Genomic DNA, 17,997 nt, shown 5'->3' with positions numbered 1-17,997 from the left:
TGACGGTTTGGTTTTTTAACACAGCGGGATCAAATGAGGCAGTAGTAAATTAATCACATAAAAATACGCTCTGTTGCAGGGATTTCGAAATTATTTTAGACAATGAGATATGAAGCACCGTTGGTAGTCCACCTTTTAACCTTTTTGCCTTTCTCTATAGAAAGGTATTAGAATTGCTGGAAAACCCGACATTCGAACGGAGCCTCGGAGACCCATAGTGTTATATACCATTCGACTCAGTTCGACGAGATCGGAAAATGTCTGTGTGTGTGTTCCCTTTTAGAAGATATTTATACGCGCTCAATTTTCTCAGAGATGGCTGAACCGATTTTAACAAACCTATGCTCGTTTGAAAGGTACTGACGGGCTATTGATCAAGCTCGAAGAACAAATGGCTGTGACTTTCGGTTCCGGAGATATGATGGTATAAGTGACGTAACCGACGAAACGCGTTGTATTTTTACGCGCTCATTTTTCTCAGAGATGGTTGAACCGACTTCAACAAATTTATGCTCGTTTGCAAGCTACTATCAGACCATTGATCGAGTTCGAAGATCAAATGGCAGTGACTTTTGGTTCCGGAGATATAATGGTATAAGTGACGTAACCGACAAAACACCTTGTTTCTTACCGCTCTAATGTATACAAAGGTGCCAATATTTTGGGATCACCTCTAATTTCGTAAAGCGCTACAGTTCAAAAGTTTAAGCACTTCGAAAAAAGTCCTCATGCAAAATTTGTGCTAAATCGGACATTGGTAAGGGGTGCTGCCCAGCGGTTAAAGTTTGAAAATTTTCGATCTTGAAAAAGCACCATAGGGGAGAGTACATGAAATTTCCGAAATCGAAAAATTTTTTTGATGCCAAAAATCTTAAAATTGCATGAAACGTCGAGATTTAGTGTTATTTCAAAAAAAAAAATTTATTCGAAAAAATTCACTTTCTGAGACTTAGAAAAATTTTGATATTTTTTCTAAGTCCCAAAAAGTCATTTTTTTCTAAAAATTTTATTTTCGAGATGACACTAAATCTCGACGTTTCATGCAATTCTAAGACTTTTGGCATCAAAATTTTTTTTTCGATTTCGAAAGTTTCATATATCACCAGTGTGCAGAGCTGAGATAATCTGAATTCATTGTCACTACACTTTGTAACTTTATATGGTGCATCAATCAGCATGAACTGGAATTCGAATGTTTGACATACAAAATTTTGTCATAGAAACTCAATCCTGATGTTCCGCTAAGCAATCTCAATGAGAAAAAATTTTCAAACATGTTAAACATAGCTACACATTTCGTTGTCTTCAGTTCTAACTGTCAGTCAATCCATTTTCGCTTGATAATCTTCCGATATTTCTTAACCGGATGGAAACAGGGGCAATTGGATAGGTTAATCGATTAATGCATCTTTGCGTACGACCAATCATCCATAAGCATTGATTGTACAGCTATGGAGGGAATGTTTTTTGCCTTTCTCATATAGAAAGGTTATGCAATCACTTGAAAAACCGACCAGTAAAAAGTGTCATATACCATTCGACTCAGTTCATCGAGCTTAGCAATGTCTGTGTGTGTATGTATGTGTGTGTGTGTGTGTATGTGTCAAATAATCTCACTAGATTTTCTCGGAGATGGCTGAACCGATTTTGACAAACTAGGATTCAAATGAAAGGTCTCGTGGTCCCATAAGGAATTCCTGAATTTCATCCGGATCCGATTCCCGGTTCCGGAATTATAGGGTAAAGTGTGTTCAATATTGTACACCGTCACTTAAACCGGCGAAACAAAAAACGTAAAAAATTTTCTAAACTGGTCTCAAAACTACCCAAATCGATAGTCATTATCAGTAGGCAACTAAACAAACCGATTCCGGCTATCCTGGTTCCCGGTATCCGGTTCCGGAAGTACCGGAATATTAGTCATATATACAAAAATGGATCACCCTCACTTTTCTCAGCGATGGTTTGACCGATTTCCACAAACTTAGATTCAAATGAAAGGTCTTGTGGTCCCATACGGAATTCCTGAATTTCATCCGGATCCGACTTCCGGTTCCGGAATTATAGGGTAAAGTGTGTTCAATATTGTACACCGTCAATTAAACCGGCGAAACAAAAAACGTAATAAATTTTCTAAACTGGTCTCAAAACTACACAAATCGATAGTCATTATCAGTAGGTAACTAAACAAACCGATTCCGGCTATCCTGGTTCCCGGTATCCGGTTCCGGAAGTTCCGGAAATAGTGGTCATATATACCAATATAGATCTCACTCACTTTTCTCAGCGATGGTTTGACCGATTTCCACAAACTTAGATTCAAATGAAAAGTTCTCCGGTCCTATACGGAATTCCTGAATTTTATCCGGATCCGACTTCCGGTCCGGAATTATATGGTAAAGTGTGTTCAATGTTGTACACCGTCACTTAAACCGGCGAAACAAAAAACGTAAAAAAAATTCTAAACTGGTCTCAAAACTACACAAATCGATAGTCATTATCAATAGGCAACTAAACAAACCGATTCCGGCTATCCTGGGTCCCGGTATCCGGTTCCGGAAGTTCCGGAAATAGTGGTCATATATACCAAAATGGATCTCACTCACTTTTCTCAGCGATGGTTCAACCGATTTCCACAAACTTAGATTCAAATGAAAGGTCTTTCGATCCCATACGGAATTCCTGAATTTCATCCGGATCCGACTTCCGGTTCCGGAATTATATGGTAAAGTGTGTTCAATGTTGTACACCGTCACTTAAACCGGCGAAACAAAAAACGTAAAAAATTTTCTAAACTGGTCTCAAAACTACACAAATCGGTAGTCATTATCAGTAGGCAATTAAACAAACCGATTCCGGCTATCCTGGTTTCCGGTATCCGGTTCCGGAAGTACCGGAAATAGTGGTCATATATACCAAAATGGATCTCACTCACTTTTCTCAGCGATGGTTTGACCGATTTCCACAAACTTAGATTCAAATGAAAGGTCTTCCGGTCCCATACGGAATTCCTGAATTTTATCCGGATCCGACTTCCGGTTCCGGAATTATAGGGTAAAGTGTGTTCAATATTGTACACCGTCAATTAAAATATTTTCGGATGCAACAAACATTCAAATCGTAATTCAGAGTGCGTACTAGTAGAGTTTGTGTGTCATGTTAGTTGGTGGCCGTACGAACCGACTTTGATTATACCGGTTCTCGGGTTCCGATGCCGGAAGTGCATATAATAGTGAACCCACTTCGTTTTCTTAAGGATGACCTACGCAATCAATGCACTGTTTTATTCTGTATGTTGTACTAGTTAATGCACAAACAATCTCTTGGTTTCTTTCAAAAATCGAAGAAAAAATTTTTGAATAGAATACAACAATATTATACATGAGAAAGGCATCATTACACCACTAGGTGGATTAAAACAGGTTTTTTATACAAGCTTCCACTTCGATATCATGCTGGTGTGCTTGCAGGCATGAAAAACGCGTTTTCTTTAGATAGTACTAGTCGTACAGTTTTCGCCAGCTTTCGCTTCAGAGTTCTGTAAGTTCGCTTGCAGGCACAAAAATATTGGTTCTTTTGTCGATACAACGGTTTCTTCAGCGAATTTTTTTACGGTGTCCTATCCAAACGCATGAGTCTCATCCAATTTTGCTTTCAACTTCCTCCTCTTATTCGCTTTTTCACTCTGCAGGTAGTTTGCCGTCTTTGATCATTTTTAACACGGCAAAATGACTTCATTTCACTTATTTGTTGTTTACATTCTACCCAGCACTTCACTTCAACCCATTCACCCGGTAGCTGCTGTATTTATCGATTGGCCAGTGTCAGCGTACGATCCGTAAGGGGCAATTGCCTACATCGTACATCGTTCTCTGACAAAATATTAATTCATTCAATAAAAATCAATTTAACTGATTGCGAAAATGTGTGCGAAAGTTTCAATGGACGACGATGATGGCGACGATGTCAATTCGTGTGACGAGTCGTAGATGAACCGTCGTACTCATTTCGACATTGTAACAAGCGTCCATCTCCTCCCGTTCGGTGTCGGTTCAACTTCCCAAGATGAAGTCCATCTTTTACGGGACCGACTAAGGGAACAGAGGGGGTGTGGTGCTTTTTCGTATCACTGCCGTATATGAGAGGTGGCAAATTCAATTAAGAAAATTGTGTGACATTCCAAGTGAACTAATAATGAGAGCTGCGGTCAGTTCGTCCCGCTTTCAGCTGATTGACGACTGTGTTAATATTTATTCTGTGTGGCTATGCATAAATTTGAACATCTTCGTACATGGATGGCACTGGAGGTTTTGCGGTTGCTGAAGATTATTGCCTAATTATGTGTTCATAGACGAACGTGTGGTCTGTGCCATTAAGGGCAAGGTGTTACTAGAATTAACCGGTATTAATTGGTTTAACACGGAGAACTTTGTGGTTTAAATTCCTAGAGGCATTCAGCTTTCTAACCTAATTGCAATAGTTGAAAAAAATTAATTCGCAAATATTTTACTTCCGATATATGAGCCGAAAGTTCTGGATTCTCTCTTACATAATCACCAGTGTTTGAATAATGAAACCTCTAATTCAAATGTTCCACCCGATGCCATCAGCTGGTTAGTACTTCATCGGTAAAGTATCGGCTTAAAATCAACACTTCAACCGGCTGTGTGCTGATTGTAATACGTAGATACTTTCTGCCCTAAGGGCAGAAGACTCTTCCAACTCAGCCCGCCTAAGGGAAAATACAGCGGAGTTGTTAAATTGACGTCAATTGTACTGTGCCAATCAATAATGACTGGCTCTATGCATCCGAATACATACTTGTTGGTTGGTGCTGAAGCTCGTTTGTATTATTTTTTTTACTCCACAAACTCAATCTGCAACTCTCAACCGGTGACCACAATGTCTGCCAGTCAGGTTTTGCTTCATCAGTTGTTTTTCCTCCCACTGTGTTTGAATTGCAAACACGTAGTAATTGAGAGTCGATTAATTTGACGTGTACGCAAAAACACCGAGATCATTCAGCAACAAAGGTAACGAAACAGATCAGTGCGGTGCGATGCAAAACTACGTTCTTGTTTTCTGTATAGGCAAAACTGAATATATCTGCATGACGGTTGTCATGGATGGGCCATCTGATTTAATTATTATTGTTATTGTAGGAGACTTCTAAGCACAGTAAAATGGCAATTTTGCCTTGAATTAGTTTTCATGAACGCCTTCGATAGTTCAGAGTTTGAAATTACATCGTGATGTAGTTCAATATTCTTATTGAACTTTTGAAGTAGGATATTGTTTGAGAATATTTACTATATTGTTCAATGGCAGAAAGTGGACAGTGCTAAGATTTCCTAGTATTTAGGGGAGTAAACATACGAAAATATGAGAAATAGACTATGAAATTTTGTATTTTGGACTGTCTCCATCTAGCTGATTGAAACCTAGTTTCTAAAAGCTTTCATGGAAGACAAGGGAAATAGAGTAAAGTTTTCTGTGCAAAGCTATGCGAGCGAAGTCTGAAAGCAAAATCATTGAAAATAACAATCATGCCAGTTCAATAGTTCAATTGGTTTAAGGGTAGTTTCGTTCCTTCATTTTGAGTGTGCCAAAATTCAATTATTATGTAGTTATTATTTTAATCAAGGATGGCTTATATCGTATCAAAGAACGTTCACTGGCAACTCTTCAACGATTGAATTAGTGCCATCAAAGAGAGTTGGAAATCATCGCAAATGCAAAAACCCGGCATGGCTCATTTAACATAAAATCGACACCAGTGCGAGAGCGAATTTCTCTCGATGACATTTCTGAGAATCAAAGGTTAGCACGCTGCTGTGGGGATCCTCTCTGAAGCAACAAACGGTCGCTTATTCTCGTTTCGCGATTCGATTCTATACAGGCAGTTGATAATTGCGATAGAATCATTTTACTATTGCCGCTTATTCTAACTATGTGCATATAATCTTTGTATTAGTTGTGTCTATGAAAATGTATGTGAATGCTCCACACAAGGGTTTCGAAATATTGCAACCTAGTATGAGAATCATCAAATTGAATCATCGACTCGATTTTCTGCGATAATTGTCAACTTGCGATTCTCTCTTGGGAAATTCCACACAGCTACGATCATTATCAGACTGTAGTTTTTTTTAAGGGCCGTGAAATACTCAGAGTATGAAGTGGAGCGAAGGAATGTAGAAAAATTCTCTCGCGGTTCATGCATTGAGAGACTAGAGTTCTTGTAGCATCTTCTACCGGATTGAAAATGTTGTATACAATATAGATAGCAATATAGCAGCTTCTGTCAAATTTTCGGCAATCACCAACACTGATTTTAATTACTGCTAGAGTGAAAATTGTATTGTATTTGTATGCACAAATATCAAGTTGTTCCAGAGATATGGTTGCTCAAAGTGTGACAAACTGTGTGCACGATAGCTAAAGAGCAGCTTAACCGATTTAAAATCATAACTTTGAGAAAATTGCAAAACAAAACAATTTTTTCTTTTTACAAGCTTTACGTGGCCGAATTAGCCGATTTTTTAAATAATGCATTTTCTCTCGTTGTCACTCTTTTTCTAGAAGGAGAGGAGCTTCCATTTCCCTCCTGCGAGGGTTGAGGGGCACTTTGTTCGTGACTCGTCTCGTATTGCATTGCCGCATCGGTGGTTTTGTTGTTGATTTCCGTCTTCTTTTCGTTTTCCTTGATGTTCGCAGTCTTGAGCTCGTTGCTAGTTGCTGTAGATGCGCCTTGTTGTACATTGGTTGCAGTTGCTGGTTGGTTTGATGGTGAATCAGGAGTACTGCGCTCACTAGTTTCCATTGTTGAACGGTTGACCTTGTCTTTGGTTGAAGATGTCCTTTTCGCAGTTTCTGTGCAAGGTTTACCGTAATGTGCCGGTTGTTCACAAAACTGACATGTAACCAGCTGATTTTCATAGGTAATCAGCGTTTTACACGGATGTGTCCCACCTTGACCACAAAATAGATGCCGGGGAAAAAATTAGATGCCGGGGAAAAAATTCCGCCATACTTCCCTTTCGATGGAAAGGATTTCACCATACTGCGACATATTATCCCGAACGAACTTATCGCTGGCCTGCGGAGGAAGGTCATGCACGCGTACTTCTATGGCATTGTCCACCATGTGCACAGGGATTTTGTATTTAATGTTATCACACTCAACGCTGTCCACCTCATTGTTAACCGAAGCGACTGCAATTGCATCTCTTTCACGTTCAAACATAATGTACACACAGTTAGACGCTTTGTTAAATTGAATCTTACTTACATTATTAGCGTCTAGATGCATTCGTTCTTTAAGTAAGATTTCAATTTCATTTGCTGCTGGTCTAACTTTGCAACGCTTGAAATCTATACAAATTGAATTTGGTCTTGCAGGCCAAGATTCCGGCTTTGTTAAATCGTATTTGACCATCCCGTACACTCTATTGTTCACTGTAATGTATTGTCTTTGTTTCTGTTGTTTAGACCGTAAAAGATTTGCGACCGTAAATGATTTTCGACTGCGTCGTGTGAGATGCGAGCACGAACTGAAAAAAATTTTTGTACCCCTGTTTATTTAAACCAATCAGATAAAAAAAATAGTATTTTGCTATTTTTTTTAACCACTTTTTACCATTCTTTATAATTATAAAAAATAGGTATAAAATGCACCCAAACTTTATAAAAATTTTCCGAAGCCCGGAGGGACGAGTGTCATATACCAATCGATTCAGCTCGACGAACTAATCTGTGTATGGTTGTGTGTTCTCTACAAAGAGATCGCGATCTCAGAGATGACTGGATCAAACTAGTCGCAAACTTTTTCATGACGTTTCGATTTTAGCACGGTTCGTTTTTGGCAACATAATTGTTTGAACATGACATATGTAAAGCTTGCTTCATTTAGAATTGGAACAAACTTTTGCTCATATTGTGGCGCTCCTGTTGGACGAATTTGGTAGTTCTTGGCGCCCACGTGTCGGAAATTTTGTCAGCGTTACGTATGATTTTTGACATTCCGCAAATCGACTGTACTTTGTAAACTATCAACATGGAAGCCGAAAGAAGGGAAAAAATTGTGCACAGTTATTTGGAAAATCCATTGTGGTCTGCATCTAGGCTAGCTAAACAGCTGAAATTGCCCAGAAATACCGTACCCTTAAGGGCTGAGGACAGTACCGTAAAGTTGTAGGTTTTTTGCTATTTTCCCGTTTCAAATTAAATTTTTTTGGAAACGGTGCAGAATATAGAAAAACCCACCTGACAATGATTTCGAAATTTAGTTGAGAATATTCTGAGAAATTTTCAGAATGATTCATTGAGTTTAGCGGTCGTGTTGTATTTTTTTCTGACTGAAGAACTGCTGAAAATTGGAACGCTCGGAAATGCATACCTCTACTTGTTCATCGAATATCTCGGCTTTGAAGGCTTGTATCATAAATCTACCGTGACAAAGTCAAGATAATTTAGTTTAGATGCGATTAGTACATAAAAACATATATGTTATTGCGATAAAAATAAAGTCTTGTATTTTTCTGTGAAACAAAGTCAGTATCAATGCATCCGTCATTTTTTTCGCTTTGGTTTCCTGATAGCATTCTGAAAAAGGAAAGAGAAATAGAATTGGCTCGACAAGGCTGCCAAACACACAGACATTCAATCTTTGTGAAAGTTGAATATTTTTTTATTGCTCATTGGGATCCATGTAATGTCCAACCCATACGATAGATTAATGTGATAAAACTTCTCATCAAAATAATAAAATGTATGCTGGCAACCCGGTACAGTTTGCTCATATACGAGAGAGTACAAGAGAAATACGATGCGCAAAGTGAATTGAGCGAGCCACGTGGTCGATTTAAAACTCAACACGTGGCCCTCTGTCCTCAGACGTTAAGAGGAATCCTAATCTGCCGGACCGTGATTTGGCCAGAAAATTCGGTGCTGCCCATAGTATCGTGAGGAGAACTCAACTCCGGGAAGGAATCAAGTCATATCGAGCTAGCAAACAGCCAAATCGGACCATAAAACAGAATAGTGTGGTCGAAATTAGTGTTTGGAAACTATATGACCAGGCGCTGACCAAGTTCGACGGGTGTCTTCTGATGGATGATGAAACCTATGTCAAGGCTGACTTCGGGCAAATCCCAGGTCAAAAATTTTACTTCCAGCCAAATTTAAATTTGTTTTTGCCGACAAATTTGCAAGAAAATTTATGATTTGGCAGGGCAATTGCAGCTGTGGCAAAAAAAAACGAAAGTTTTCGTTACAAATAAGACAATGACATCGGAACTATACCAAAAAGAGTGTCTCCAAAAACGAATTTTGTCGTTCATTCGATCCCACGACCATCCCGTAATGTTTTGGCCAGATTTGGCAAGCTGTCATTACAGCAAAGTCGTTCAAGAATGGTATGCAGAGAAAGGGGTCCAGTTTGTTCCGAAAATCCTTAACCCACCCAACTGCTCCCGGTTCCGCCCTATTGAGAAATACTGGGCAATCATGAAGAGGAGACTCAGGGCAAAGGGAAAGGTTGTCAAAGACATCAATCAGATGACGACTTGGTGGAATAAGATAGCTTAAACGATGGACGAAGAAGGTGTGCGCCGCCTAATGAGCCGTGTTACAGGAAAAATTCGAGAATTCCTTCGAAACCGTGACGAAAAATTTTATCCGTATTTTTTCACGCTACGCTACACTTGTATAAAAAAGATCTTGAATTCAATAACAAATAACTGAAATACAGGCAATTTTCTTTGTTCCAATTCTATCTGAAGCAAGCTTTAATAGAAAGATGGTAGAATTTTCAAATTCTGCTTGCAACAATAATTACTGCTTGCAACAATAATTGCTGGAAGAACACAACTTCTTACACCCTTATACCATTCGAAGATGTTCGTCGAGATAAGCAAATTCGTGTGCTAAACTGATTTCTACAAACTTAGTCTCCGTTGCTCCCATATAAGGTTTTCGAATTTCATTTGGATCCGACTTCTGGCTCCGGATCTACAGGATGATATATGTAATGAAATTGAAATAACGTCACTCGTTTTTCTAGTAGGTGGCTGAACCGATTTCGTCCATCGAACATTCAAATAATAGGTCTTAAGATCCCATAAAAACTGCTTGTTTTTTATCAGACCTGACTTCCGGTTCAGGAGATACAGGACGATTAGTGTAAAAATTTCACATGAATTTATCGGGTTTATCGGTTTCACAGATTTTGACCGACGACCAAATAAGCTTATTTCAGTTTTACCGGTATTCGGTTTTCGATCCCGGAAGGTACCGAAAAATATTATGTGGAACGCACTACGATTTCTCTAAGATGGATACACTGATTTTGAAAAATCTAATGAAATGGTTAACTATCCATTAGGCGAATTTAACTGAGAAACTGAAAGAAGGCCAACACAAATTTCATAAACTAATGATCCAATACAAAATTTTTGAATTTTATCCGATTCCGACTTTCAATTTTGAAAAAACTATTTCAATTTATTCGTCATACTAATTCTTGGACATACGAACTATTTTTGGTTATGCTGTTCTCTGAATACCGTTTCTGGAAGTACCATAAATAATGACGAAAATATAGAAGAGGAACTCACTTCTACATATTATGAAATGCTTAATCGATTTTCAGACGTTTAGATTAAAAGGAATATGTTTTTAGGGTTTCATACAAATTCTATCTTCAATTCATCTTGCGGTTCCAAAATTTTAATTACAATTCATTTAGAACGAAAAAAAACGTCATTAAAATAATTTCATGAAAACTAAACACAACGAAGAATATTCAGACGAAAAACACGTCCTGATTGATAAAAAAATGGTATCATCTCACTGCTAGGTGGATTAGGATTCTTTTTGGTTAACAAAAACCGGCGTTCCAAAGAGAAAAGCTCCGTTGACAAGAGAAGCTTCCCTTAACCAAACTGAACTGAGTGAAAGTAGACTACACCAGGGCCGGTGAAACATGTTAAGCCCAGGCCCCACCATTTCGAAGTATTAATTTATTAAAATTTTGTAGAACTTTGCATGAGACGCGAAAATTCGAAATCTGAAGCATTTTTGGTATTTTGTCTTGAAACAAAATTGCGCATACGACATAAAACTACTGTGGGGTTGTTCGAGCTGGTGACGTAGGACTACTTAACTAGTTTCAAAATCACTGATGGAAGGTGCTGAACTCGTTCATTCAGTAATTCATAATCGAAAAGTAATGCCTTGGTATTACGTTTCTATCGGCGTTCTCGCCAGATTTTTCTCGCTTCGTCAGACACTCTAACTAACCAGATTTTTTGCCAGATTTTCCCAGATTTTGTCAGATTTCCCAGTTCTTCACGGGTTTTGGCCTCTATACGATAGGTGGTGGGACTTTTTTGTTTGCTCGCTGAAAAGGAAGCCCGGTCAAAATTTCCTTGTATATAGTAGATCCAGACAAATCCAGATAAATTTTTGAATCAGAGACAGATTTTTGAAAAAATAAACTGCCAACTCTGGCCACCAGTGTTTTTCAATGGAAAACGCCATAAGAATCCTTCCAGGTCGGGACTCGAACATACGACAACAGGCTAGTAGGACCAGCGCCCTAAATTCCTCGAATACGAAGAAACAGCTGATTTTCGATTAAAATGTGTCTCGTGCGTATCGAGCGGTGCACGAAACAAATCCATAAACAGTCAAGCTCAGCCGCTGATGTGCATAACACATTGTTCAAAGAGTCCCGGGACTGACCCAAAGATGACATGTGATGTCGAACAAACCTTATTTTTTCGAAAGTAGCAACGTTCAGATGACATGTGTTAAATTTTTACGTCAATCGTTCCACAAACACTAAGCCTACCGATATATTAGTTACTTTTATGTTAGTCACGTCATTTTTTAATTTATGAAAACATGGAAATAACGAAGTCCTTGTATTGATAAAATATTTCCTTTTAAAGGGAAATTCCAGCACTCAGCAATGAGTTGAGAAGTGTTACTCGCACTCGGATCCATTGAAAACAAAGATTTCTGTGTGTATGTGCGTATGTGTGTATGTAACGTTTTTTTGCACTAACTTTTCTCGGAGATGGCTGAGCCAATTTTCACAAACTTAGATACATATGAAAGGTCTTGTGGTCCCATACAAAATTCCTGAAGATTATTTGGATTCGACTTCCGGTTCCGGAATTATGGGGTAAAATGTGCAAAAAATTGTGAAAATAAGTGCACTAACTTTTCTCAGAGATGGCTGAACCGATTCTCACAAACTAAGATTGGTCCCATAAAAATTCCTGAATATTATTGGGATCCGAGTTTCGGTTCCAGAGTTATAGGGTAAAATGTACAAAAAAATGAAAATTGTGTTCTAACTTTTCTACACAGTAACACAGCATATTAATTTTAAGAAAATGGCCGCATCTCCACGAGTATCACAGAGAAGAAATCTTGTTGAAAAAAGTGATATCCTAAAACCGCGATAATCGCGTAAAAAAAGTTTCGCACAATGAATATTACTTAATTATACGTGTATAAAACAATCCAACATGCTTCAGTGAATTGAATATTATAAAATGTACATTGCGGTTTTTTTTGGTTTCATTGAATCAAAGTAATTCTTTGGAAAAAAGATATCAGTGAACGCGTAACTGATGGCTTTTGATTGCGTTAGATTCAGCAAAGTGTAGAAGTTTTTGTCCATCCCAAAACATCCTTGGAATACAGTTTGTACACGGTACTTGCTCGTGATGCCACATGCAAATCATTGACTAATTGTGAATGTTCAAGGTCCTCCAAAAACAACCTGAAATTCAGGCTCAAGGTCTATCAGCATAAAAAATGCCATAACGAACTTCTTCTTCACGATCCATACTCGTGATCTACTCGGATGACTGGAAATATATTAGTAACGATCCTGAAACAGAGCAAATTAGATAAGTAATCAGTACAACACTCAATAGTTATTCATAAGTTACGGATTGCTTGTACAGATCTTAAGACCTGTTTTCATTTAAGTTCTTGAACTACTGAGAACATACCTGGAGCAGCTATAAATCGACAAGTAAGCAATGTGAGCGACAAACAAAAAATAGACATTAGCCGTTATAGTTCTTGCTGTGGCATAATATTCCAAGTAGTTCTTGGATCTTGGAATATATTACGGATTTTCAAAGTCTCAGGGTATACACCTAGATGCTTTTGCGTATAAACGTAGTTAGATTTTTTATGTTATTTATACTAAAATCAAATGGAATTGAAAGAAAAAAACGTTTTTACGCGAATGAAATAACGCGATGATTTATTCAATATACGTGAAATATAATTTACGCACCCGCGACGCGCGTAAATTGAGGCTCCAGGCTATTCTAACAGATCGGCTGAAAAGTTCGTATCGTTTCTATGAGAGGGCGTCACTAGAATTAAATCCATACCATTTTCAGTTAGTACCAACCTTCAAAAGATACGTGTATAAATTTGACAGCTGTCTGATTATTAGTTTGTGAGATATTGCATTTTGAGTGAAGCTACTTTTGTTATTGTGAAAAAAATGGATAAAAAGGAATTTCGTGTGTTGATGAAACACTACTTTTTGATGAAAAAAAGTGCCGCCGATACCAAAAAATGGCTTGATGAGTGTTATCCAGACTCTGCACCGGGCGAAGCAACAATTCGTAAGTGGTTTGCAAAATTTCGTACTGGTCATATGAGCACCGAAGACGATGAACGCAGTGGACGTCCAAAAGAGGCTGTTACCGATGAAAACGTGAAAAAAATCCACAAAATGATTTTCAATGACCGTAAAGTGAAGTTGATCGAGATAGCTGACACCCTAAAGATATCAAAGGAACGTGTTGGACATATTATTCACGAATATTTGGATATGAGTAAGCTTTGTGCAAAATGAGTGCCGCGTGAGCTCACAATCGTTCAAAAACAACAACGAAAAACCATGCTGAAATTGAACGAATTGGGCTTCGAATTGCTCCCACATCCACCGTTTTCTCCAGATTTGGCCCCCAGTGACTTTTTCCTTTTCTCAGACCTCAAGAGAATGCTCGCTGGTAAAAAATTTAGAAGCAATGAAGAGGTAATCGCTGAAACTGAGGCCTATTTTGAGGCAAAGGACAAATCGTACTACAAAAATGGTATCGAAAAGTTGGAAGATCGCTATAATCGCTGTATCGCCTCTGATGGCAATTATGTTGAATAATAAAAACGAATTTTGGCAAAAAAATGTGTGTTTCTATTAAACGATACGAACTTTTCAGCCGAACTGTTATTTATTGTGGGTTTCAGAACTTCCCACAACCTTCGATTTAATTAAATTAATATCGACCTTCTTCCGGAGACATTTGTCATGGTAAAGTCTATTCTCTATCGCTCCTGTAGTTCTTCTTTCACTTCTACAGATGTCTTGCCAAATCATTACCTTGAGACCTTAGCTTTCATGGATGAATGAAGATAAAATATTAAACTGATACATATCGAAAGCGTGAGCAAGTAATCTACCAATGAAACTATCCCATTCAATTATTATTTTCATTCATTCACCACGAGGAAAACGATGTTAATTGATGTTGAAAGATCCTAGAATGGATTTTATTGTTAGTAACAGGTATAGGTCATAGGTATGACAACTTCTTCTTTCTGTTTGTGAATCTAATAAGTTTGCTGTTACAATATAAACAACGTATTGTTTCAATATCTGATTGTTTCGGTGATTTAGTGTTTCCTTTTTCGAGTATTTTGTAGCAAAATTTTGATATTGAAAAAAGCAAAATCCTGACATTACATCCCTTTTGTGGTATTTAGCCTTTCTGTTTTAACAGACTTCTCAGCCGATTCTTAGCGTGCACAATCATTACATAGCTAGTACTACGATCCTACTGACGCTAAGAGTTATCCCAGGTTGGGACACGAACGTATGACAACTGGTTTGTAAGATCAGCGTTCTATGCAGGTTCGGTGGATTAATCACGTTAATTAAAAGGATCAATACAAATAAAAACGTTCATATAATCAAGGGGCAAAACAAGTAATACAAGTAATAAATATTGCTTGCGTTGTTATATTTTTTTGCGTTAGCACCATCCTAATTACAATAATTAATTTCCACATAGTTTTAGTTTTTTACTCCAATCGTGGGATTAAAAATGAGCTTTCAATATGGAAAGGGGCTGATGTCTGCTCGCAGGTTGCTAACACAATTATTTTCCTCCGGTCAAACTCTGGGGTATCCGATGGGGAAAGTAATCAACGAAGAATCGATCCGTGCGCTGCAGAATACGAACAGAAAAAGAAATTTTTCCTTCGTTCTTTCATTTTCTCAAATTATCAAATTTGTATACTCCAGCTAGAAACCTAAGCTTTAGTTTCATTCGTATGCATCTGCTGTTCTATTGAAATATAGGCCAATTCATAAACTTGTATGCCTAATTTAATTCAATTAACCTCTCAATATTGCGTCAGTCATTTTTACTTCCTAAATTGAATTTCCTGTAACAGAGATAATATAAAACTGAAAAGTTAATAATTGTCCTTGATTCACTTCCGCAATATTAATTCATACTTTTCCTATATTCGGTCCCCACCTGTAAACGAACATATTTTTGAACATTTTTTGTGCCGCCGAGTCCCGATCATGGTTCCGTCTTTCTACTTATTGTTTACTGGGATGCCTGGTGGCCTAGCACCTCGCTGATTCGCTCGCTTGAAACATCGCCACGGGAGAAGGATTTGAGCAATTGCCGAAAATGGCAACAAGTCATCAGACTTCACAAATTCTGATTTGAATGAAATTTTGCCTCGGTTCCATTTTGGAAAATCATTTGTTTTGCATGAATGGAGAGACCGGTTCGGCTCAAGGTTGACTTATAAAACGGAAGGTTGAATTTTTTCTTGCACTTTCTTCAATTTTTTATATATCAGAAGTTGTACAATGTACAAAAACAGTGTCAAAGAAGTTGTGGGATATCGAAAAAATACGCACTGAAAAGAGTGGGATGTTTATTTTAAATTAAGAAAATAACCCAAAAGCTAATTTTCAATAAAAATATCCCTCAATTTTTTAATCAGTTTACTTTGAACTTAAACCTAAAACCGAAACACGATATCAATGCGATTAGTGTCTTATTAAAAAATGAACTACTTCTATCTTAAACAATTTATAGATATTGGCTAAGCTTCAAATTTGTAATAGAGAAACCCTTTTTAATCCACCTAGTGGTGTATGAACTGTGTCGAATGATATAGAACCCTTAGCCCTCTGGGCCAATTTTCACTAGTCAATTTTTCAAGTGATTGCATAAACTTTGTATATGAGAAAGGCAATAAGTACATATTAATAGAAAAGTGCCGTTATCATGAATTTGTAATAACACTAACAAGTATTGAATAAAGGATTTAAAAATTCACATATGTCTCACCTGAAAAATGTAGATTTAAATGTGACAACCCTGCATGCTATACGAAATTGAACAGAGCACGCTGCAAACGGAGCAAAACGGCACGTACCTACGCGTACCAGTTTTGCATCGTCATTTTGAATGACGATTTAAATGTTTTGACACTCATCGCCCTATAATTTCGGAACCGGAAGTCGGATCTGGATGAAAATGCACAGTATATTTAACGACAATGAGAGTTTTAATTTGAATCATGATTCGTGAAAATCGGTTCAACCGTTGCTGATGAATCGAAATGATTTCCGTTGTTTGAAGCTTTTCTTCACTATTATCGGTGCTTTCGGAAGCGGAAGCTGGGGACTAGTAGTCCCAAAGTAATTTTATATATTCACTAACAAGATCTGTCAACTAGATAAATATAGCAGTAAGTTTCATAAAAATGTGCACCTCGTTTCGCCATTGCTTGTGAAAAAATAACTCATGGACTTTAACCGCACTGTAATACCGGAACCGGAAGTCAGATCTGGATCTACATTTTGGGGACTTTTTAAAAAATTTCAAGACCTTTTATTTGTTTGTTAGTTCATGAAAAACGGTTAAGAAAATTCGCGCATTTTTTCATATATTTGCACATATATCCTTGTTATTCCGGAACCGGAATTCGGATCCAAATAAAATGCAAGAAATTGGTATTAGGCCATGAGACCTTTTATTTGAATCTAAGTTTTTGAAAATCGGTTCAGCCATCTCTGATAAATGTGTGTGATTATTTTTTGTTTTCCTTTTTTTTGGTACATATCACACTGGAACCGGATGCCGGATCAGGATAAAATTTGATAGCAGTCTATGGAACCATAAGGCCTTTCATTTGAATTTGAGTTTTTGAAAATCGTAGTACTAGCCATTCAAAAATTCTGTACGTTAAGAATCGGCTGCGAAGTCTGTTGTAACAGAAGACCAAATTCCACAAAAGGAATGTAATGTCAAGACTTTGGTACACATACATACATACACACATAGACATTTTGTGATCTCGCCGAACTGAGTCGAATGGTATATGACAATCGGCCCTCCGGGTCTATATGCGAAAGGCAAAAAGTCATTTAAACACTAGAATACGATTGTTCAGACTAGAGATGGGCAATCCGTTCGCGAACGGTACAAATGAGCGATCAATAGTTCTTTTAGCATTAGCATTAGCATTAGAGACCGCCCGTGTGTTGCTACTCCGTTATTGATCTGGACCAATTGAGATTGCAAAATGATTTTTGAAGTAACATGTTTGGGAATAACACATTGTTTCACACTGTGCAAACTGTATTGAACCATGCATGCTGATCAATACCGACGCCGGCCACGTCCGAATGCAGATCTACTTGGGAGGGAAAGGATTGTTAGTTCGATGCATGTTGCTACTAAGAACCGAGGAATCCTCTGCATTCCCACATGCATCACAGGAGAGGATACTTTGTTAGTAAATGTTTTAATAATGTTATCATGTGTTTATTGCTCTGGGTAGCCGGCTACCAAGAATGTTTTAAAGTATTATCGTTTTATGTGTTACTTTGTGCTGGCAATATAATGCACGAAACAGTCAATC

At 37.7% G+C, this 17,997-nt stretch overlaps 1 protein-coding gene across 5 annotated transcripts in view; it reads right to left on the bottom strand.

The window, feature by feature from the left end:
* The window catches only part of LOC131439305 (uncharacterized), a 145,371-nt gene that overhangs the window by 85,971 nt on the left and 41,403 nt on the right, over nucleotides 1-17,997 (bottom strand). The window lies entirely within an intron of this gene.

Source organism: Malaya genurostris, chromosome 3 (genome assembly GCF_030247185.1).
Source record: "Malaya genurostris strain Urasoe2022 chromosome 3, Malgen_1.1, whole genome shotgun sequence".
Lineage (NCBI taxonomy): Eukaryota > Metazoa > Arthropoda > Insecta > Diptera > Culicidae > Malaya > Malaya genurostris.
The sequence above is the reverse complement of the archived record's forward strand: the minus strand, read 5'-3'. Positions and strand labels throughout refer to the sequence as shown.